Below are 23,577 nucleotides of genomic sequence, written 5' to 3' on the forward strand. Positions count from 1 at the left end.
ACAGATATTTATATAAAGAATATTATGTGCCAGGGGTTTTTCTAGGTGCTTTATAGATATTAACTCCTATAGTTATCTAGATTAAATGACCCAGTGATTGGAAGTGAATTTATGTAGAACTAGTATAGATAAGTCTTCTTGAACAGAGGAATACAAGAGGTTGGATATGTACTGTGAACTTAGGAAAACCTAGAAATGGACTGTGATCTACTGCTTTTCATGTCTAGAGCACACTCTATGTAAATTTGTCAACTAGGTAAACTTTGCCTACATATTATTCTGCTTTCTAATGTCAACTGAGCCCTATGGTTGTTTTTTGCTTCATAAAGTCTCTCTGGCTTCCTGATTGAATTTATCTATGACTTATAAGACACTGGAGTGGGCCACACATTTATGCCAGTATTGGGTGCCAGGAATTACAGTAAGCTGTTTAGGGAGATATCTGAGGTATGTTTTGGGAAGATGTCCAATGATTCTCCTTGTATCTAGAAGTTTTTGTCTTTCATCAATGAAAGATGTAGTGAATTTAACCAGTTCACATGACGATTAGGTTCATGCTGACTAGAAGTACCCCTCACCTTTCCTGAGAAAACTCAGAGCCATGGGTAAATTATGCTGAGGAACTGGGTTGCAGGAACTTCTGTTTACCCACAGGATGTTTTAAACATTCAAATTGAAGTAATAATCCCCATGCTCCCTTCCTCACCAGAGTAGACATTCCTCTAGTGGAGGTGCCAACCCGATTCCATCCAAATTCAGTGTCATTCCTAGAATAGCTAACAGCCACTGCTAAACATTTCCCAAGTAAACCCAGCTGAGAATAGTGTCTTCTTTCTAGAGCTCTGACACAAAAAATTCAACATCCTATTGGAGTCAGATAAGCTGGACTTTTTTTTTTTTTGGAGAGCTTTGTCCGAGTGAGACTGAGAAGGATGGAGTCTGAGAAAGACTCATGTTGATTGGGAGTCTAGTAAGATCCTGTATCATCTGTGACATGGCACTGAGTGATATGCAACTAAAAGTGCCTGTGGGTATACCTAAATGCTGAATCGACCACCTGTCAGTCCCCTGGGCACCAAAGAAACTCTACCCAACAATCAAACTAAAATTTCACTCTTAGTATCTTGCAGTTCTTAAACATTAATTGGTACTCTCTAATAGCTCTCCCACTTGTTCTGCTATAATTTGTTGGGAATGCTGAAGTTCCATCCTGCTTTTTTAAGCCAGAAAGCCAGAAAGACATGTTTCCTTTTTAAGAAGTTCAATTTATAAGGACTTACTATTTAGTCCCCAAGTTTACTGTCACCTTATAATTGATCAGTTCCCTGATCCTCCTAATGACTTTGAGAGAGCAAGAATTATCATCCTATTTTTATTACTGAGAAATAGAGGCTCAGATGGGTACCTACTTATGGTTCATTTTTAGCAAATGGCAGATATGGAACTAGATCCCAGGTCTTTTTTGAACTTTCTTCATCCCAACCTTGGTCCACATGCCCAAATGACCAAGACCTTTGCGCCCACCTCCTCCAGCTCATGTATCTGCTTTAGTTTGGCAAGAAAAAAGACTTTGGGGCTAGGAATGGGTGTCTATCCAGAACACAATGTTTGAGGCAGATGTTCTGATTTTCTCCAGTACCAAAAGGATCATTTTTATAACATTTCTTGTATGATTCTCTGTAACCCGTAAGAGTATCACAATATTTTTTTGTCTGAAGCACAGATTATATTGTTTCAGCATGGCTGCATTTGTTTAACATAGATGGTTTGCATCTAGCCTGCCTTGTGCTTTCTTTTCTGGCCTGAATTACTCCTTCCAAGTTAGAATGTTTTTTCTTCCTTGGCAGCCATTAAAAATCATCGGCAACATGGCCACCCTCCAGAAACACTTCTGTAATGCCAACCACAGGACTCAGCATCTCAAAATAAGAATTGAAAATGAGATTTAAGTTAATGCTCAGAAAGGAATCTTTCCACGTGTCTTTACTAAAATTTGGTAAAACCTATTCTAGGGAGAAGTGCGAAATATATGAAACCTTTATTGCAACTTCCCATAAAATCCTTGGCTGAGTAATTAGTGAGAGCTCGTCCTTTTTAATCTGATTCTCTCCTATTAGCTGCATTTTTATTCTTTAACTTAAGGTTATGTAAGTTCAGAGGACTTTCTCATTCTGTGCAGTTGAGCAGGATTCTGGGAGGAAGCGGGGCTCCTCACCAACAGTTCCCAAGCTCTTGAAGTTTGTATTTCCATTTAGCCGTCATTTGTTGCTTCCTTTATGGAACAAATTAAACTCACCAAATGATAAAACATGGAATGAAATAGTTTGAGAATAGAGTTTAAAGTTTGTTAAAAATTCAGTGTGGAAACTGTAAAGTTAAAAAAAAATTAATTAGCTGTAAAGTTAAAAAAAATTAATTAACTGTAAAGTTAAAAAATTTAATTGAAAAATTAATTTAAATTAATTAATTTAAAAATTAATTAATTAATTAAAAACTGTAAAGTTAAAAAAATTAATTAGTTCCATCTAAAACTCACTTCTACTTCATTCCATAAAAATGATTATATCCTAAAATAATCATTTTTATTTGCTTTTTTGTGTGTGCTTTACTCAGCTTTCCCCTGTATTTTCATCTTACTACCGATTTTGAAGTACACAGTCTAAAGAATCAAGCTTTAAATTCAGTCTAGTCACTTACAATTCCTCAAATGCTCCAAATCTGATTTGTTACTAGCACCTTCCTTCCTTCCTTTCTGCTGTCCTTCCTATTTGCACACAAACTATCATAGAAATTCTTAGGGCAGGCTGTTAGGGATTAGTAAGTGTTATGATTCCCTTTTCCTAAAATAAATAAAAATAAAAATCAGGGTGAATTCAAAGATGAGACAGTAAACCCATTTAATATAATCCTGACTTTTTTTTCTTATTTCATTTTTACAGCTTTTATATGTGTTTGGAGAAGTGTTAGGGACATTAAATCTGGAGAATAACAGGACAATTCTGCAGCTGTCTTACTCCTCAGTAGTCTATAAACTGCACCGCATCTCACACCTTTGCTCAGATTTCAATTTAGATTAATGTATTTAGTCACTCATCCAGACTTGGAATGTATCAGCTTTATTGCTAACGTCTAAGAAAATTTAGCTTGTTACTTTCTAAAATTAACTGTCTTGTCTTCGGTGAATTACTGTAGATTAATACAAACCTAAAAGTTAATTATTTTTTCCCAGAATAATTTTGTTCCCTATTGATCCTTTGGACTCAGATATTTCTGGCAGACCATCTCTTGTCTACACAAATTATGATGTCACAAAGTTACAGATTTTAAACTTATATGGAAGCCCTTAGAAGGTATCCATATTTTTTTCAGTACGACAGTCTTAGCTTTTGTCTCAGGCTGAACCTAGGCTGAGCAGCTTTCAAAATGTTGAGTTTTCTCCTGAGTTTCTGGAATCCTGCTAGGACCTGCTGAACCAAAAAAAAAAATAACACGTCTACGGTTCATAGTCCGTAGATTTTTTAAAAATTTAATTTAATTTCAATTTATTTCATCTCATTCTTTTACCTTATTAGACTCCTACTGTTTTTCAACTTTATTGAAGTATGATTGACAAATAAAATTGTATATACTTAAAGTATAGTGTGGTGATTGTATATACATATGTGTTGTGAAATGATTACCACAATCAAGTTAACATATCCATCTCCTCATATAGTTACTCTTTTCCCCTTTTTTTTGGTAGTAAGAATACTTAAGACCTATTCTCTTAGCAAATTTCAAGTATACAATACATTATTAGCTATAGCCACCATGCTGTACATTAAGTCTCCAAACTTTTCATCTTATAACTGAATGTTTGTACCGTTTGACCAACATCTCTCCATTCCCCCACCCCTGGCTTGTGATAGCTATCATTCTTTTCTTTGTTTCTCTAAAAAGTTCTGTTCAGCTTTTTTAGATTCTACTTATATTTGATACCTGCAGTTTTTGTCTTTCTCTGACTTCTTTCACTTCGCACAGTGTCTTCCAGTTTATTCATGATGTTGCAAATGGCAGAATTTCTTTTATTAAGGCTGAATAATATTTCATTATATATGTAGATAATACCACATTTTCTTTATTCATTCATCTGTTGGCAGACACTTAGGTTGTTTTCATATCTTGACTTTTGTAGATAATGCTGAAGTGAACATGGGAGTGCAGATATCTCTTTGAGATAGTACACCCGAAAGTGGGATTGCTGGATGATATGGTAGTTCTATTCTTAATTTTTGAGGAACTTCCATACTGTTTTCCATAAAGGCAGTATGAATTTACATTCCCACCAACAGTGTAAAAGCCTTCCCTTTACCCACATCTTTGCCAGAACTTGTTATCTTTTGAGTTTTTGATAATAATTATCCTAACAGATAGGGGGTGATATCTCACTGTGGTTGTGACTTGCATTTCCCTGATTATAGTGATGTTGAACACCTATTCATATAGCTGCTGGCCATTTGTATGTCTTCTTTGGAAAAAATATCTATTCAGGTCCTTTCCCATTTTTTAATCTGGTTATTTGTTTTTCTGCTATTGAGTTGTATGTATGCCTTATATATTTTGGATATTAACCCGTTACCAGATGTATGATTTGCAAATATTTTCTCCCATTGCACTGATTTTCTTTTCATTTTGTTGATTGTTTCTTTTGCTGTGTGAAAACTTTTAGTTTAATGTAGTCCCTCTTGTTTATTTTTGCTTTTGTTGCTTGTGCTTTTGGTGTCAAATTCAAAAAATCATCACCAAGACCAATGTCAGAGAGCTTTTCTCCTATGCTTTCTTTTATGAGTTTTATGGCTTTAGGTCTTAATGTTTAAAATTTTAAGCCGTTTTGAGTTGATTTTTGTGTATTTGTATATGATATAAGGGTCCAATTTCGTTCTTTTGCAAGTGGATATCCAGTTTTCCCTAAGAAAAGGAGATGTGTCCACCTGTGATGTGTCCACCTGTGGGCAGCACATGTCCAGTGGGATAGCACAAAGTTGGACCTCCTGGATGATCTATCACATAGTCTGCATTCATTTGGTAAACTGAACATGTGACTTGTCAGAAACATTTTTCTACAGTGCTTTGGTATGTGCTTTGTAAGGGAAATTTAATCCATATGCATCAAAGATTCATTTACATTTAAATCATTAAAGCATTGTTCCGAGTTTTTGATGTCTAACAAGTCTTTTGACTTTTTCCAAGCAGTTCTAAGTGCTTTGCCAAGGGCAAACCTAATGCCCATCCCCAGAAAATTCAGGTTTTCTCCTTGCATCTAAAAATCCTTGCTTCCGTCTTAGGGAAAAGTTCCCTAGTTGTCAGCATCTACCTGCTCCCAAGTGTCTCAGAGCCGCAGAGCTCTGGAAGAGCAAAATATTGTATCGCATGATTTACACATCTGGCCCAAATTTGGGCCTGTTTTCTAACTTAGCAGGAGGCACAAGATGTATTTTACTTTCATCTACCTCTGCTTTCATTGGATACATTGTGTGACGCCAACACCAGATGATTCTGAGTTCATCTGGTCAACAAAAATGGAAAGGAAGAAGCTCCTTGTCATTGTAAGGATTTGGGGCAAACATGTTAAAGAGCATGAGTGCTTACAGAAGACATATTATATTTCTATTCTTTCCAAGACTAAAGCTACTCTATCACTGGTGGATCTGTGTTTTGCCAATAGTCCTATGTCTCTCACGTTACTAATAACTTTAGTTATCTTGATTAGAGTTAGGGCTGGCCCTAGGACAATGTGGCCATGCAGGGAAGGATGCCACCGGAAGACACCTCTTTCAGTATCTCTTCCCTTCTTTTTCCCTTTTGGCATTTTTCTTACACTCTTTCCCTTAGTAATCTTTGCTTGGAAATTATCCTTCCAGTCATCTAGCAAAACATAGGTAAATTAAGTCCTATGAAGTTGTTACTGAGAGCATACTACTCTCCCAGGCCTGGTGACAACTTGAGGCAGGGATTATATTATGTTCCATTCATTTCTGTGTCCCTGGTGTCTAATACAGTGCCTGGCTTACAATTTGATACTCAAGTCATGTGTGCTGAATAAATATTTTGTCTTTGTACATGACACAGTAAGCTAAATTCAGAAGCCTAAGCCTCTGATCATGAAATTTCAGCTGTTGACCTAATCTCAACAAATATCCTTGTCTTCCTCTATTTTGTCTAGTGGCTTCGTCCATTCACACCTTAAATCCACAGCAGAAAATACACCAACTAATGGCAATCCATTGGGCAATGATTTTGAGTAGAATTCTTTCTGATACCCTCCAATCACCCCAGAGAGTGTAGGAAGTGTCCTACACTCAGGACAGAATGAGGCTGACCCTTCTCTGCCAACTGGCTTGTCCTTGTGTGGAGGCAGTGCTTTCATCACTTGCTTTCTACAAGATTCTGGTCTCTTCTCTGTGGGTTGAAGTTCTCATCTCTGTAGTGGGGTGGGAGGGTTAGAGTAGTTCAGTCATTCTGTACCTTTTATTTAAATTTTTTAAAATTTTATTGAAGTATAGTTGATGTACAATATTTGTAAGCTACAGATGTGCAATGTAGTAATTCATAATTTTAAAGGTTATACTCCATTTATAGTTATTATAAAATATTGGCTATATTCCCCATGTTGTATAATATACCCTTGTAGCTTATTTATTCTATATATAATAGTTTGTACCTCTTAATCCCCTACTCCTATATTGCCCATCTCCCCTCCCCACTGCAAGCCACTAGTTTATTCTCTATAACTGTGATTCTGTTTCTTTTTTGTTATATTCACTAGTTGGTTATATTTTTTAGATTACACATATCAGTGGTATCATACAGTATTTATCTTTCTCAGTCTGACTTATTTCACTTAGCATAATACCCTCCAAGTCCATCCATGTAGTTGCAAATTGCAAAATTTCATTCTATTTAAGGCTGAATAGTATTCCATTGTATATATGTATATAGATACCATATCTTCTTTATCCATTCATCTGTTGCTGGACACTTACATTGCTTCCATATCTTAGCAATTATAAATAATGCTGCTATAAACGTTGGGGTGCACATATCTTTTTGAATTAGTGGGGTTTTTTTTGAATATATACCCAGGAACGAAATTGCTAAGTTGTATGGTAGTTCCATTTTTAGTTTTTTGAGAAACCTCCATACTGTTTTCCACAGTGGTTGCACCAACTTGCATTCCTACCAACAGTGTACAAGGGTTCCCTTTTCTCCACATCCTCACCAACATTTGTTGTATTCTTTTTGATGATAGCTATTCTGACAGATGTGAGGTGATAACTCATTGTGGTTTTGATTTGTATTTCCCTGTGATTAGAGATGCTGAGCATCTTTTCATGTGCCTACTGTTCATTTTATATGGCACTTTTCTGATGATGGTCAGGCTTTAGAAATAGTTTGGCTTCAGGTTATTTGCAGGAGGGACGTGGCCAGCCTACTTCTGGCTATCCCTACTGGTCTTTCCACTATAGTTTTGAAGACTCATGTAAGGCCAATTCAGCCAATGACAACACCAGCTTCTTTTGGTGATTGTTGGTGGTATTCAACAGTTAGAAGTAAGTGGGAGCTGGATAGCTCCTTCTCCATACCCTGGCCACGAGGTGTTAGGAATCAGTGAAAGCAAGTCTAAAACAGAATTCTACTGTAATCCAGTGTTTATTAGCAGGCAGTCATGCAATTGGCTTCGTGAGATCTTTGTCCTGTTAGGCAGTTGAACTGAACACTTTGCACAAACATTCACTTTAAGGAAGATTAGAGCAGTATTCTTGGAAGGAAAAAAGCCTTTTAGTTTGAACAGGCAACATGGAAGACTGGACCAGACCTCGAGTCTCACATTGACAGTGAACATGGCAAATTTTATACTTTGTTCATGCAGTGGTTGAGTTGCCTGTATACAGTTTTCATCTGACTACATATCTAGAACACCTCTTATTTTACCAGTAAACATTTACCTAACATCTTTATTCAAAATAATCTTCTGGTGCAGATTTGGAAAGCCATATTGAAAGCTATTTACAATAGGCTTCTCAGAGGATGACTGATTAGGATCTTTTAAATTCTAACTAATCACTCTTGGGGAGTTTAAGTTAGTTAAGATCCACTTTCAGATACATTGTCATGTTTGGCAGCAAGTATTTTAAAATAAATTAGACACTATAACATGACATTGAGATTCCATATATGGATTCCATCAATAAAGATGTGATTAAGCTCCTCCTATATGTACATAAAGGACTAAAATGTCAAACTGACAGTTTTGAACCCTGGTTAGAAGGTTTTGCATGGTTCCTTTACCTTAACGTCAAATAATGTGCGAAATGATCTTAGACATCTGCTGTTTTTAATGTGCTTATTTTAAGTGAAAAATTGAAATAATACTTTTTAAAATGAAATTATGTAATCAGTTTATTATTCACTACACAGTCAACATAGATTTTATTAAAGTCTTGAATATTTTTGTATAAGTCATTTTGATAGTTTTAAAAATTATATAATGTGTCACCTTTGTGAAATCGTGTATTTGTATAAGGAAATGCATTTCAGTCACAGCAGGGGAATTTCATCTGACTCATTCAAGCGTGACTCCTACATTTGTCAGGAATATGGTCATTGCATTCTCATAGTAAAATATTCTTTTATTCTGTCATTATATATTGCAATTTTAGATACAGAATTAATTTCTGCCATATCTTGACAAAGCAACTGGTCATATTTCCAAGCAGTTCAAATTATTTACACATACTCTGAGCATTTTTTCTAATATAAAAAGGTCTCCCCTTTATCAGCCATGCATAAATCCAGACCTCAAAGTATATCAGTGAATACATGTGGTGGTTAAATGTGGCAGTAGAACGTCTTGCTTCATTCAGTCTGTCCCTCCCTCTAAGCACCTACTGTGTGCCAGGCACTGTGCTGAGCATAGGTTTGGATATTTGTGTGCAGCAGTAGGCCAACAGATGCATCCCCAGCCTCCTGGAACTGCAGCCACATACCAAAGGGGAGATGTGCATTGGATTAATGGGCCAGATGACAGTCTTCTGTCTTCCCATTCTGAATTCCGCTGTGAGGTCAGGGGTTATCTTGCTAATTTTGTTTTCAGGGTGTGTGTGTCAGAAGAAGAAGGTAAAATATGACAGCAATTAATTAATTTTGTATGTAAAACACTATATGTATATAATCACCTACACAAAAATAGAGAGAAACCATTGTCTATGTGCCAGGCACTACAGAAGGGGATCACAACAATTCTCAAACTTTTAATTGGTACCCATAGACCAGTGACTCCAAAATATTAATCTGTAGTTCTGATTTTTCAGACTTGTGTGTACAAATGTGTTCTGGGCATCTCCACACAGACATACTTCAAGAACCTCAAATTCAAGGTGAACCAAGGTGTTGTCTGTCTAGATATGGGTGTCTCACCCTCTTTCAGTCAATGGTGGGCCCAGTGCTGAGGCAGAAATTTGGGAGCCACTCTAGAGTTTTCCTACTGTTTAGATTAACATCCAGCACAAGTCCTACTAATGTCCTATTGCTGTGTAGGGATCCCCAACAGTGACTGGGTTACATTTCCTGGGGGCTTGAGTTGGACTTAGGTTGATTTAAAGAATATGGAAGAAGTGTTCCCTCTTACCCAAGTGTTACCCAGGTTACCTAGGTTTGTGGACTAAGTTTTATGTCTCTCATGTTATCTTTTTTTTGGCTTAATATTTGATGTATATGTTTCCTCATCCCATTAATAGCTGACATTGATATCAGTTCGTACCTTGTATACATTGGCTCATTTAATTCTCATAACAGTTCTTTCAGAGTTGACTCCGTTGCTATCTTTATTTTGCAAAGGAGAGAATAGTGACATAAACAACTTGCCCTAAATTCTAGCTAGTGACTGATGAAAGCTGGATTTAAACCCAGGCCGACTGGATCTAAAGCTTGTGCTCTCACCCCTGTGCCATCTGCCTCGCCCTCGCTGGGTTGTGGGTAGATGCCATCCATCCCTTTGAGGACCATACCTTGTGCTTCTGTCCTCTTCATAGGGCTTTACTGAGTGAGGAGTATCAGTGGTGACTGACAAATACAAGTCTATTCACTGATTGACTCATGGTGCCATGAGCACTTACCTCCCTGTGGAAGGAGCCTGGCTCCTCGGTCCTGGCCTCCACCTGACATTGTTTGGCCAAGAAGAGAAGGGTGATTTGAGATGAACTTCTTTCTATTTTGATCTCCCCATTCTCCCAACATTTCCACTGCCTGCTCAGCCATGGGGAGGGTAACAGCTGTATCACTTAACAGCTGGCTGTGTGTCCTTTCTATGGTTTTGATCTTTCAGGCTCTGTAAGGGGGTGCAGCACGGAGAGGCTGAGGAGCTCTGAATGCTGCAGCTACTCTCCTTTCCTTGACAAGCTCTGTGGCATGACCCTCAAGAGTTTTCTTAGTGCTCGGGGACAGGAACCCAGGGGAGCCTCCGATGAATAGCAGAGATGTTTGGGGCAGTGGTGATCAAAGAGGGAATCCTCAAGAAAAATTTGCTTATGATCTTTGTTAGAAGATATTTAAAAGTCCCTTCCATGCCAAGTGATGAGGCCCCTGTGGAGAGCAAGATTCCCTCTCAAACTCACATTCTTATTTCCTGAGGAAGAGGTCACATCAGCCTTTGTGACTTGATTTGAAACCATTGGAATTGAATGTGCCATGCAGACAGAAGCACTCTGTGCTGGAGCTGTGGGCACAACAAGTGAACAGTGTGAACCCTCGCAGCACACCACACGAAGGCCGGGCCAGGGACAACAGAGGACGATTCATGCCCATCTGGGGGCCCCTCCGCTCTGTGAACTCCAGGAGGAAGCTACATGACTGAAGGCTCTTGTAGCTCAGGGGCTGAAGGATGAAATAATGAACCATTCTGTTTCCTTCCCTTGTTCTGATCTAGGCCCAGGAAGTGGAGTGGGCTGAGGGCTGGGGAGACAGTGGCGCAAGCTGTTTCTGGAAGGCTCGTGCTGGCTTCCCACAGGACCATGGGACGTTTTCTCCTGACCCCTGTCAGGCTGACCCCAACCCGCCCAGTGTCAGGAATGTCAGATCTCCTTTCAAAATCAGAGCAACTCATCAAACACTGAAGACCGCAGGCCGAATTGGCCTGTCCCTGAGGATTCAACCTTGGTTGTTTGGGGTATTGAATTTGGTGGTTTTTGAAAAGTGCTCATGCAGCTGCAGATGATGCCGGGGGGATCTATCACAGCTACATGCTGAGCATTCAATCCTGTAGCCTGTGTGCTGGCCCCATTCCTGAGCAAATGAAGGAGTATAATTAATAATAGGTTGTGTCTCTCTAAGGATCGCTGGAGAGAGCTAGCCACGCACTAGTCTTTTGGCCTTTGCTTTAGATTCCACATTTGTTCAGTTGTACTAAATACATCCCCTCCCCATATATGATTAGAGGGCCCAAGAGAGACTTTGTTTCTTCACAATAATGCAACTTTTTAAACTTGAGCACAGAGCAGCTGGTCCCTCATTCACATAACCTCCAACTCCTTGTTCAGCGGCCAGCTATAAGGTAACTGTTCCCACTGCTCAGGTGGCCCATAGCAGGAGGATCCCAGGCTTGAGGCTGGGTACACTGTTCATCCCACTGTCCCCTGCCTGGAAGGACACAGGCCAATAGCCCCCTCCTTGGCTTGGTGCTAGGTGAGCCCTGGGACCTGTGGATGGAGTGATGGGGGAGACTCACACCCTCACCTTTTCCCTCTTCCCCAGCGTGGGACTCTACTGCAGCTGCTGCACAGTGTGCATTTCTGCAGCTGTGTTTTTGGCTCTCAAGATGCAGAGTGTTGGCTGATCTGGTGCTTGGGGCTGCCAACGGGGGTGCTCTGAGTGTTTTGTGTGATTTTAATGTTTCCAACTGGAGTTTTCCTGCTCATTCCAATAAGACCTCTTTCAGTTTATGTTTAGCTCTCTTCTATCTATCTTGGTGAAAAAGAGAGATGGTTATAAGGCAAAAAGAATAGATGTTCTCTCACTTTCTCCCCCACATCAACATTCCTTCTGCCCTGTTTTTTTTCTGGCAGAACTCAGCTCTGCTCCAGGCAGTCCATCCCCGTGAACTGGGCACATCCAGGATCTGTAGGAGAACTCAGCCCTGGACCACTTGGGAAGAGTGTTCCTCAGGGGAGCAATGTGATTTCCCACTCAGTGGCAGAGTAGGGGATGGTCTCTCTGAAGGTTAGAGGATGCCTTCATCAAAAGAGGTCTGAGCTGGCCTCCTTCATGGCATCTGGGGCTAAATTCCTAAAAGATGCAACGAGTGGACTACAGGGGAGAAAAGGGAGACGTACATGAGGTTGATTTTTCTGTAGTCCCATGTGCCTCTCCTTTGTCCCCTGGACAGTGTGCCTAAGATGAGAGGTGGAGCTGAAGGGCAGGCCCTCCTTGGACCTGTATATGTGTTCTAACCACTGCTCTATGTCCTACTTCTGACCTTATTCACTTGCCCAGGTTGATAGTAGCTTCTCTTATTTAAGGATACTTCTTCTTATGGGTAAACCTAGTTAATAATTTTCTCCTAATCTTTTGCTTGAAGGAGACCTGTAGAGATGAACTCTAGTCAGGGATGATCTCTCTGGGCCTAAGTCTAAACCGTTGGTCCTCTCAGAGAATGAGGGCTGGTTCTTGGATTTCAGACATTTTGGCATTTCCTGGGGAAAGAAGGGGAATTGAGGGAGTGAACATCAAAGCACTATATTGAATCTAATGGTGGGCAGGCTTGCCAAAGCCTGGAAATGATTTTGTTCTACTAGCACTAGTACAATCAGTCCAATTTGCCAATTGTTGAATGACCAATTTGCTGAATTTACCGAATTTACTAATTTACCAAATCACTTTTATGGACTTTTAAAGACTTGAGCAATTGGCATGGGCTGGGTTGGCAGGGCCTGAAAGGGCTCTGAGGAGTCAGAAACAATGGTCCCTGCAAACAGCCCTGCAGGCAGGCAGCGCGTAGGGGACTCCAGGGGGCGCCAGTGACCAGAAGGCCATGTACACGGGGTAAATGGGTGGAGAGTTAGATGAGGATTCACTGCCAAAATACAAAGCATTTCTGACAGCTGCTCAGTTCTTGTTTTTAATCCAATTCTTATTTAAAAAAAAATTTTTTTAACCATTCTTTCTTTTGAAAGTCAGCTCACCAGGGTAGACTCTTCACTGACTACTTTGCCTTACACATTCCCCATCTTCCTACCATGTCATTCGAGTGGCTCTCCATCTCTCCTCTTCTCCCCTCTCAATCTGGACCAACAGCAAATCCCTATAATTTTCTCCTGTGGAGCACTAGCAGGACAGTTTAGCTGTCTCCTTTATTGCTTTTATTCCTATGACCCCCATACCTTCAGGGCCCATCTTCTACCACAACAGACTGTCCAAAAGGAAAAGTTTCTTCCCTAAGGCAATCATAGTGCTAATTCTTCAGCTAATTAAAATTTTTTTCTTTATACATCAGTACACTCTAATGATTTTGGAAAACAAAAGGAAAATAAAACCAAATTGTTATAGATTCAGTGTGATAGCCTTCACATATTAGTCACTCAATAAGTATTTTAGGAATTAACAAATGGCAGGGTTTTGTAATGAAATAATGTGTTGGCTCTTCTGAAGTTATAAAGTTGGCAGGGTCCCAGGAGATGGACGTTCAGAGCAGACTGCCTCACTTCGTTTCAACCTAGGTCTTAGAGAAGGAAGAAGAAATTGAACTCAGCAGATTGGGAATCAAATTAGGAGCTTGGCACAGAAGCTCTTGCTAGGAAATAAAGATTTTGTCCAGAGTCTTCCCTGACTTCTCAGAATCCTCAAGTGTGGCAGCTAGGGCTGGGTGGGCACGGGTTTAAGGTTCTTTTGACAAAAATTGAGAATACCAGACAGCAGGTCTTATATTGCACAATTAAAATACATTTATACATAAAGGAGATTTGAAAGACTAACTTAGTTAAGTTTTAAGAGCAAAGGCAAAATGCCCCAGGGAAGAGGGTGCCTATATGCAGAAGGGATCTAGATCAGTGCCTCTGGCCAGTGGAAATCAGGTCATGTTGGAATTAACTTCTAGACAGGTTGGTATATGCATTGTGTAGGAAACCAGCATTGTGTATAAAATCTTAGTCTGCTTGGGCTGTCGTAACAAAATACCATCGTTGGCTTAAATAACAGAAATTAACTTTCTCACAGTTCTGGAGGCTAGAAGTCTGAGATCAGAGAACCAACATGGCCAGTTTCTAGTGAAACTTTTCCTGACTTGCAGACAGTCACCTTCTTGCTGTGTCCTCACATGAAGGGGAGAGAGAGTTCCAGCTCTCTGGTGTCTCTTCTTATAAGAGCCCTAATCCCATCATGAGGGCCCCACCATTATGACTTCATGTAAACCTAATTACCTCTCAAAGATCCCATCTCCAAATGCTGTCACATTGGAGTTTAGGGCTATGATATATGAAGTTTCTGGGGATATGAGATAATCCATAGCATTCTGCCTCTGGTCCACCAAAATGTATGTCCCTCTAGCATGCAAAATACATTCATTTCATCCCAGTAACCCCCAAAGTCTTAATTCATTCCAACCTCAATTCTGAAGTCTGAAATTCAAAGTCTCATCTAAATATCTAAATCAGATATTGGTGAGACTTGAGGTAGGATTAATTCCTGTGGCAAAATTTCTCTCCAGCTGTGAATCTGTGAAACTAGACAAAATACAGTTGCTTCCAAAATACAGTGGTGGTGAAGGAGGATAGACATTCCTATTCCAAAAGGGAGAAATTGGAAGGAAGCAAGGAATGATGGGTTCTAAGCAAGGCTAATTCCATTAGATCTTAAGGCTCAAGAATAATCTTTTTTGGCTTATGTCCCACCTTCCAGGCCCACTGGGGTAGCAGTGTCACTGCAAGGTGCTAGGCACATCTGTTAGGCCAGTGTCCCACCTCATGGCTCTGTCAGGCTGGGGTCCTGCCCCTGAGACTCTGGGAGGCCCCACCCCTAAAGCTTCAGCTGTAGGCCATCTGGCCTGTTGAAACTGAGGCAGGGGCTCTGATGATCTCTGAATTGCTTTTGGGGTCATTTCCCCCTCTTCTTAAATAATAGCACATGGTAAATAGCTCAATTTTTCAGTCCTGTCAAATATGAGAAGTCCAACAACAGCCTTCCTCCAGTTCATCCTGTCTCCACGCCCTTCTGTTCAAACTGATGGTGTTTCTGCTTGTAAAATCTCTTAAGCTCTTTATTGGGTGATAACTTGGCTACATACTTGGTGTTTTGTACAGACCATGTTTTTTTAATTTTTTGTAAAATGAATAGGTGGAGTATTTTATAAGTCTTCAAAGTCTAGTTCCATTTTGCTTAACAATTCCTTCTCAATTCATCTCTCTCCTTTTGTATTCTACTATCAGCAGTCAGGAAGAGCCAAGCTGCTCCTTCAACACTTTGCTTAGAAGTCTGTTCATCTAAATATCCAAGTTCATTGCTTGCAAGTTCTACCTTCCAAAAAACACCCGAACAATGTACACAAAGGTCTTTAGCACTTGATAACAAGGATCTCCTTTCCTCCAGCTTCCAGTAACATGCTCTTTGTTTCTGTGTAAGACCTCACCAGAATCATCTTTAACATATACATCTCTAGTTTGCATCTTAAACTTATTAAGCCTGTATCTATTTCCAAGTTCCAGAACCACTTCCACATGTTTAGGTATTTGTTACAGTAGCACCTCACTTATCTGTACCAAAATGTGCCTTAGTCTGCTTGTGCTGCTGCAGTGAAATTCCGTAGACTGGGTGGATTAAACAACAGAAACGTATTTTCTCACAGTTCTAGAGGCTGGAAATCTAAGATCAGGGTGCCTGTATGATTTGTTTCTGGTGAGAGCTGTCTTCCTGACTTGCAGACAGCTGTCTTCTTGCTGTGTTTTCACATGGTGGAGAGAGAGACATAGAACTCTCTAAGGACACTAATCAATCCCATCATGAGGGCCCCACCGTCATGACCTCATCTTTACCTCATTACCTCCCAAAGGCTCCATCTCCAAATACCATCATATTGGGGGCCAGAGCTTCAACTTGTGAATCTTGGGGGAACAAAATTCAGTCCACAGTACTGACTGAGAAATTAGCTTGCTTTTACACCGAGATCATGGTCCTGGGTTTTAGTAACACAATAAAGATACCATCGAATGATGTTCAGTAGTCTCTGCTATTTCCAAGTTGGGCTGAGTGAAGGAAGCAAACCAAAAAAAAAGTTTACCCACTTCTTTTTTCCCCTCCCCTTATACCCTTTGATTAAAAAGCTCTCTGATCCCATAAATGTCTGGGACATGACTCCCCATTAATCAACCATTTATAACTATGAATGTGTTTATTTTATGAATGAACCATTAATTTGATAGATTTTTCTGGGAAATCCTATGCTTCTATGAATGACAAGAAACTTCCCAAATATGAGTCCAGATAAGGTATGTCCTTCTGAGCCTGTTGCTTCTACAACTGGCCTGCCTGACCTACTCTCAGTCTTAAATCCAGACCACTCAGAATTTAGTGGAGAGGGCATCATCTGACATGGGGAGTTTTAAAAACGAATTGGAGAAACCTGTTTATGATCTTGAACTAGAATTACAAGGCAAAGCAGGAGCTCAATAAGATTTATAGATGATATGTTTGCAGTCCACACCCCATTCTTACTGATGTGATCCAGCTCTTTCTATTATGGAGATGTGATTAGTTCAAAGCCAGGAGGAATTACATTCTCATTCCAGAGAAATGTTCTTCTAGTACATATTGGTTAGAGTACATTTTAACATATGATATATATCTATATAATTTTAGTAGTTGGATAAGAAAATTTGGGAGAGGAAAACAAAATTGCCAACTTAATTTTGCCCCACTAGCATTTTTGTATTTTGCCAATACAAAAAAGTATATGTACTAAACTTTCAGGTTAAAATAGATGCTTTTATTGCTTTTACTACAAATCTATGGAAATTATTTTTATTTGTTGGGAAGGATCATCTCTGAAGGAAAACATGGCTGTTTCTATTTCCTGAGTGTCACAATGAACTGATTAACTAGCAGTAACTAAAATCCAGCATTTCTAATTGAATCCCCTAGGATAGTCCATCTGATGCCCCTGAAGAAACAAAACACTCTTCTGGCAGAAGAGGTGTGAAAATCAAAGGCAGCAATAGCATATTCTTGTACTTATCTGAGAGTACATGCTGGTATGTTTGACAATCAAATAACAAAAGACCAGGTGAATGTCAGAGTGAAACAAGATGCAGGAGCCCTTAGAATGCATGAGAGAAACACATTCTCTGTTGGATCCTTTGAAGGGTAAGGTGGTTTTTGTTGTGTAGACAATCCAGGTAAAGCAATAAAAATGGACAACAAGGGCCCAGTAAGGACAAGGGCCCTCAAAGGCACTTAAAGCAAATGGGAGTAAAATACAGATCAAGAAGAGAAAAGATAGAGAAACAAAAGTAGATGGAGAAGTAAATGACTCAAACTGTCCACTATTGAAAATTCCAAATGTTTCCTTAATAGAGATCACCGAACTGTAGGTCTTAATTTTGCCCTATTTAGCATCCCCTCTTGCTTCATTCTGTTCTTTACAAAAATGAGTTCCTGTTCTGACCACTTGGGGTCTCTAGAGAATCACTGATCAGTGCCTGAAGCCTGATAACCCCTTGGCTAGCCACCACTCTAGGAGGTGGAAGTGTTTATTTTTCAAACGGGAATAGTCACATCGTCACAGGAGATCCAGGGTCTGCATCTTAAGTTTCCGAAGATTAAAAAATGTTTATAGTTAATTCAATGGGTAGCTACCTATTCAACTCCAAGCTAGCACTGACCATCATCCAAGTATATCCCTTGCTATATTCATGATAGCAATTCTACTATTTCATTACTTCTTGGAGTAACAGCACTGCTTCTCATTAAAAAGGCAAATGCCCATGGGGGACTAATTTGTACGATCATTATAAGTAATTTATACCTTGGTATGGGTTACTCTGTTGGAAATTCCTCAGTGTGATTACTAAGGACAGACAGATCAGGGTCAGTGAAGAGACAATGAGGAGGGCAGTAAAAGAAGGTAAGACAAATGTCACCCACTTCACACCATTGCAGAGGTCTGACCCCGGGTCCTCTTCCAACTTCCTGCCCCTCAGTAAGTGCTAACCCTGGGGTCAAGAGAACAAACCGCCCTCAGCTTCTTTAAGCCCTCCTGTTTGAGACGATGACTTCCAGACTTTCCAGGGAACTGACACTATCACCTCCAGAATCCCTAGTGTGTCTCTTTTCCTGGTCACACAAACTGTAGCTATTTTGGTTATTTTGGCTTCTGACATCATCAGTGATGACAAGTGCACATTTCATCATTCCATTATCTAGAGTGCTCATATAATTATTTATAATGAATCACTGATAAAATCTAGGGAACAATGAAGTGCCCTCAGTGTTTGGGTGATTTACGTGGGAAATTGTACTTTAGTGATCTCACTGATTTTTATCTCAAGAATTTTTGATATTATTTCCTGATGCCCTCTGATGTACATTATTTTTTCATATATTTATCCATCCATCAAACAATTATTGAGAGTCTATTACTTCCCACTTACCCTGAAGGCTTTATGAATATAAAGATAAGAATGAGGCAGGGCTCTTATAAAGTCCATCAACCAGTGGGAGAGATAGATGTGTAACGGCAGTTACAAAATGCATGATGAATAGGGAAGTCCAAAGTGCTTTGGGACCAAGAAAAATAAAAGACTTGGAAAAGTAAATTTCTTCTTCTCTGCTTGTTTGAAAACAGCCATCTGTTATTATTGTTGTTGTTGATACTGTTATTATGAGGGAACACTAGTCTTCCTGACAACTCACCTTGATGCCTTTGCTACATGTTTTAATTGCTCCCAGCTGCTTTAAAAGGCACTGACCACAGGGTTTTAGGGTAGAGTATATGAAAAGCAATCTGGCCAGGTCCTGCTGTTTAACTCATTCTGCAGGAGTGACCTCTCATCTAATTTGAGGGAGAACAGTGGCCAGTGGGGCTGCCCATGTTTTCACACTGGATATCTTGCAACTTTTGGGTCAGAACTGCTGGAACACAGACAATTCCCTACTGAGGGGCATATCATAAAGTGCATTCATTCTTTACTTCTGCAGTTTTTCAGGGAACGTGGCCATCCGTCCCTCAGCAACATAATCTTCCTTTGGAGACTTCCTTATTACAAAACAGACAATTAGGTGCATGTCTGAGATTTGAAAGTGTGCGTGTACAGAAGGGAAGAGAATGAACTCTGTCTTTTGAGTAGAGAGGTGGAGTGGAAGCTTACCACCTCCCTGGGTCCAGTATTCTCAGTAGGCCGTCTCTTCTGATGAGGATAGTATCCTGCAATTTGGTGTGGACGTGTTTTATTGCTGACCCAAATAGCATTTGTATTCAGTTCTCTTCATGTGAAAGCGGGAAGAGAAAATTTCATCCCTCTTCACATTTATTTATAATAAACTAATCCATTTGGCTTTTTACTTTTAGGTGGGCATGGACTTCTATTAATGTCAGGGACCCTCCCCCTTTTCCTTGGAGAATCACTTTTGTTCTTTCTTAAATTAAATAGATCTATCATTCTGTATTTTCTTTCCTCTGATATTCTTCCTGGAAAAAACTATTATTATTTTTCAAACCTCCAAACCACAAAGTGAAACAACAGGGAACAGTATTCTTACCACTGGGAAGATGTATGTGTGTGCGCGCGCACGTGTGTGTGTACCAGGGAGAGTTGAGCAGTAAGCATAACTAGCATGTTCTGCTGTCATGTAGAGCAAGCTAGTAAATAACTGAGCGTACATGATGACCTAAGTAGGAGACTCACCAATAAAGAATTAAAAAGGATTTCTGAATCTAAGTTCTAACTTATTTCCACAGTACTAATACAGATCAGTTAACATTTACCACATGCATTTTGTACCAGACACTGTGAGAGCAAATTATGGAGAATGTGGGGACCTGAGGTTAACAGTTGCCAAGTTAACATCTTTATATCCCTGAACAGAGGAAGGGATGAATAAGTTTGTCATGAGATCACTGGGGGATGTCCCTTGCATCATTCTGCCTGTCTTCCTTTCATTACTAACGTGATGTAGAAATCCCAGAGGCCTTTTCTTTGGCTTTCTGCTTCTGTGCTTCAGGGGACTCCGTGTCAGACAGTCATCACAGAGATGCCCAATAAAGCCCAGAGCGTGCAATTATCTCTGCATCCTGTGGAAGTATAGTTACATAGGTTGCTATCATCATCGTATTTTTCTCTCCCAGAGGGGCTTTGGAGCTAAGACTACTCATCACTGTCTTCAAGGAACCAGTTTCCCTCTTCGATGCCTTTGGATGCTGGGGCCTTAGAACAAATCTGTTTTGTGTAAAAATGATAAAGTCTAGAGGGGGATGTGGGAAGAGAATGTGGCCATTAGCAGCTTGACAACCCACAAGCAGAGAAAGTTATTTCAGGTTAGGTTTTCTTGTTTTAGATCTCATATGTGTGTCTAGTTTTTGGCTAGAGGGGCTCAAGAGCCGCATGAGGTTTGGACAGCCCTCAGTTTGAGGTTTCTCATCCTGGCCTTTGTTTCCCACACCTCTGATGCCGCCAGGATTAAGTGTGCCGGAGCTGAGTTCAGAGCAGCATTGGAGAGAATGCTGTCCTTTCCCTGTCCTCTGCTTGAATTTTCTCAGGTATATTACAGGGTGGGGTAGGGGGCCACTGGGCTTCAGCCCTCAGCCTCACATTACTGATGGGCCTCAATATTTGACTTCTGAAGCTGCCTTCAAAGAAGGCATATATGTGGTTATTAAAATTATTCTTGGGTCAAGTGCATTCATTTGCTAAATGTAAACATATGAAAAATACCATAATTTTTATAACAGTGTTTCAACATTTGTTCATTTTTTGATATATTCATTAAGTTTCCAAATTTAGACTTGGCTAAGGCCTCTCTCAGCCTCTAGGAGGCCCCGAATTTACCACCAGACAGAACCCAACATTTGAGGTCCCCTGGACTTTGTCCCATGCCAAATGACCCAGCTGGTCCCTCTGCTTATAGATCCAAAGAACAGATAACGTTCACTCCGGTGCCTGATCTTTCTTATACGAGTACTTCAAAGTGGGGTCTTTGATACCAGTTTTTAAACTTTATTTTGTATACTTACAGTACTCCAGCACTTTTTAATTCATGAGAATTAATATTTTACCTGTTGAAATAGTGCCCTAATTGGGGATGTTTCTATTTAAAGTGGGGTGGGGGGGCTAAAATTCCCAGAATGCACTAAGAAAAAAGTGACATGGGGTCTGCCAATATCTGTCTGGTACTCCATGAAACAAAGCAGGGTAAAGGAGTTCCGCTTCTTGGGTTGTGCATGTAAAGGGGTGTGTGTGTGTGTGTGTGTGTGTGTGTGTGTGTGTGTGTGTGTGTGTGTATGTATGTCTGTCTGTCTATGTGCAGGTGGCAGATCAACAGGCTTGTGTTGCTGAGGCTTCATGCAAACACAGATGGAACTGGCTCAGGTGGTGGCCTCCATTTGCAAAAAATTCTTTGTTTTGTCTTTCTCTGGGCTGAAAAGTACTGCCAATAATATCTGGGGCCCATTTCCGTTTAGATTTGGAAACTTAAGTCTCTAAAACTTTCCAAAAGAACTGTCTAATTGTGCCAGTAGGGGAAGCTATGATGCAATCATAGTGTACTTACTTATTTTTTGATTGCAGTTTCCTGCAGATACTGTGTTTATACACTATAAGACATGTTTTGCTTAATTTTATCATATATGTATTTTTGTTTTATTTTTTCTGACCATAAAATAAGGCATGCTCTTTGTAGAAAATTTGGAAATGTGTTCTATAAAGAAGCTAAAGAATCTTACATATTCTTAGCAAGCACTGTTATTTTAGGCTGACTTAATTCTAAAAGAAATTTTATTCTTATTACTTTCTATGCCTGTAGTCATTTCATTGAAAATAATGATAATACAAACATTAGAGTTTTTATGCATGACCATCTAAACCTATTTACTGTGACCCTAAAATACTATGAGGACCTGTTGAGATGCCATCTAACATCCAAAGGTTATGTGATATATGTCCCAAACCTTCTGTTTCTGTTTTAAAATGAACAGTATGGTTAATACTTGGTGCTTACTCTATACTTGCCACTGGATTAAGTTCTTTACATGGATCAACAATTTTAATACTTATAACAACTTTATAACAATAATGCTATTGTTAGATTTTCATTTTGCAAATGGAAAAGCTGAGATGAGAGATACTAAGTAACTTGACCGAGGTTACACACTAAAAAGTGGTAGGTGGAATTCTGATCAGCCTCTGTGTTCTGAAACCTCTGCATCCTTCTCCTAAACTTGAAAGTTTAGTTTCTTAAAGAGATAAGGGCCTAACCACATCAGTCAGGACGTATTTGAGCACATGAAAGGGCAGCAAAGCACATCCCTTCACTTTGATTTCAGCAGAAACACGTCCCCTGTATCAAGTGGTGACAAGCCATGTGGGGGTTGTGCTCAGGCGACAGGCTGGAAATGCATGTGTGTGGCAGGCAGGCTTGTGAGATCACATCCGAAGGCTGGCTGGACTCATTTCAGACCTTTGAGTGTTGATTTAGATGAGGGGGAGAAGACGCAAACCCCTCTTCTTTGGCTTAGAAGATTATGGATCTGCAACTTCAAAAGCTGTTTGCAATTTTATATTCACATCTCACTGCCAAGGTGCTTGTCTTATCTTAAGTCAGTTGGCTGGGCCTGCTCTGAGTAAGCTGGGCGGTTTCCTTCTGCTTTTGGAAGGGAGTTGCAGGGGCAAAAGGGGGCTGTGGAGAGGTGTGCGTGGCTGGGAGGATGTTAATAGTGGGAGGAAGGGAACTAGGTTGGGGGAGCAGCAGGAATGAGGGCAGATGGGCGAGAGGAGAGGAAAAGCCCTTTCCTAGTCTGTGCTTGTTTGGGAGGCCCTGTGATCGAGGGTCAGACAGACCTGCTTAGAGTTCCGGCTCTGCAGTTTCGAGACCTTGGGCAACTTACTAAACCTCTTGAGCCTAGGTGTCCTTTTCTGCGCTGTTTGCCCTCTTGTCCCTGTTTCTTGCTAGGCTCTGGTGGTAGTGTTGCCCTAACACTCCATGCCCAGCTCGGTCTAGAAGGATGAATGCTGGTCTGGGAGGCAGGAGATCTGTCCTCAGCTTTCTGACCCTGGATGAGACAAAGCTGCAGTGACTTCCAGTTTCCTCACCTGTCAAATCTGTAGTGTACGTGCCATTCTCACCTCACAAGGCTTTTGAAAGGCTCAAAGGAGCTCAGGTAATTTGAAAAGGTATTGTAAATCTAAGAGGATTATACAGTAGTCCCCCATTACCTGTGGGGGGTATGTTCCAACACCCCTGGTGGATGCTGAACCCCATGTATGCTATTTTTTCTTATACATGGATACCTATGATAAGGTTTAATTTACAAATTAGGCACAGTAAGAGATGAAGAAAAACAATAAT

The 23,577-nt window shown here is 40.1% G+C and overlaps 1 long non-coding RNA gene across 1 annotated transcript; it reads left to right on the plus strand.

The window, feature by feature from the left end:
• The first annotated feature begins 9,345 nt into the window (after positions 1 to 9,345).
• LOC116662166 lies at positions 9,346 to 23,468 on the plus strand. The gene is made up of 4 exons (XR_004318160.1): positions 9,346 to 9,356; positions 10,894 to 10,899; positions 18,863 to 18,868; positions 21,913 to 23,468. It is a non-coding gene; the product is annotated as an uncharacterized LOC116662166 (long non-coding RNA).
• Positions 23,469 to 23,577: the final 109 nt, after the last annotated feature.

This window comes from Camelus ferus, chromosome 3, assembly GCF_009834535.1.
Source record: "Camelus ferus isolate YT-003-E chromosome 3, BCGSAC_Cfer_1.0, whole genome shotgun sequence".
Lineage (NCBI taxonomy): Eukaryota > Metazoa > Chordata > Mammalia > Artiodactyla > Camelidae > Camelus > Camelus ferus.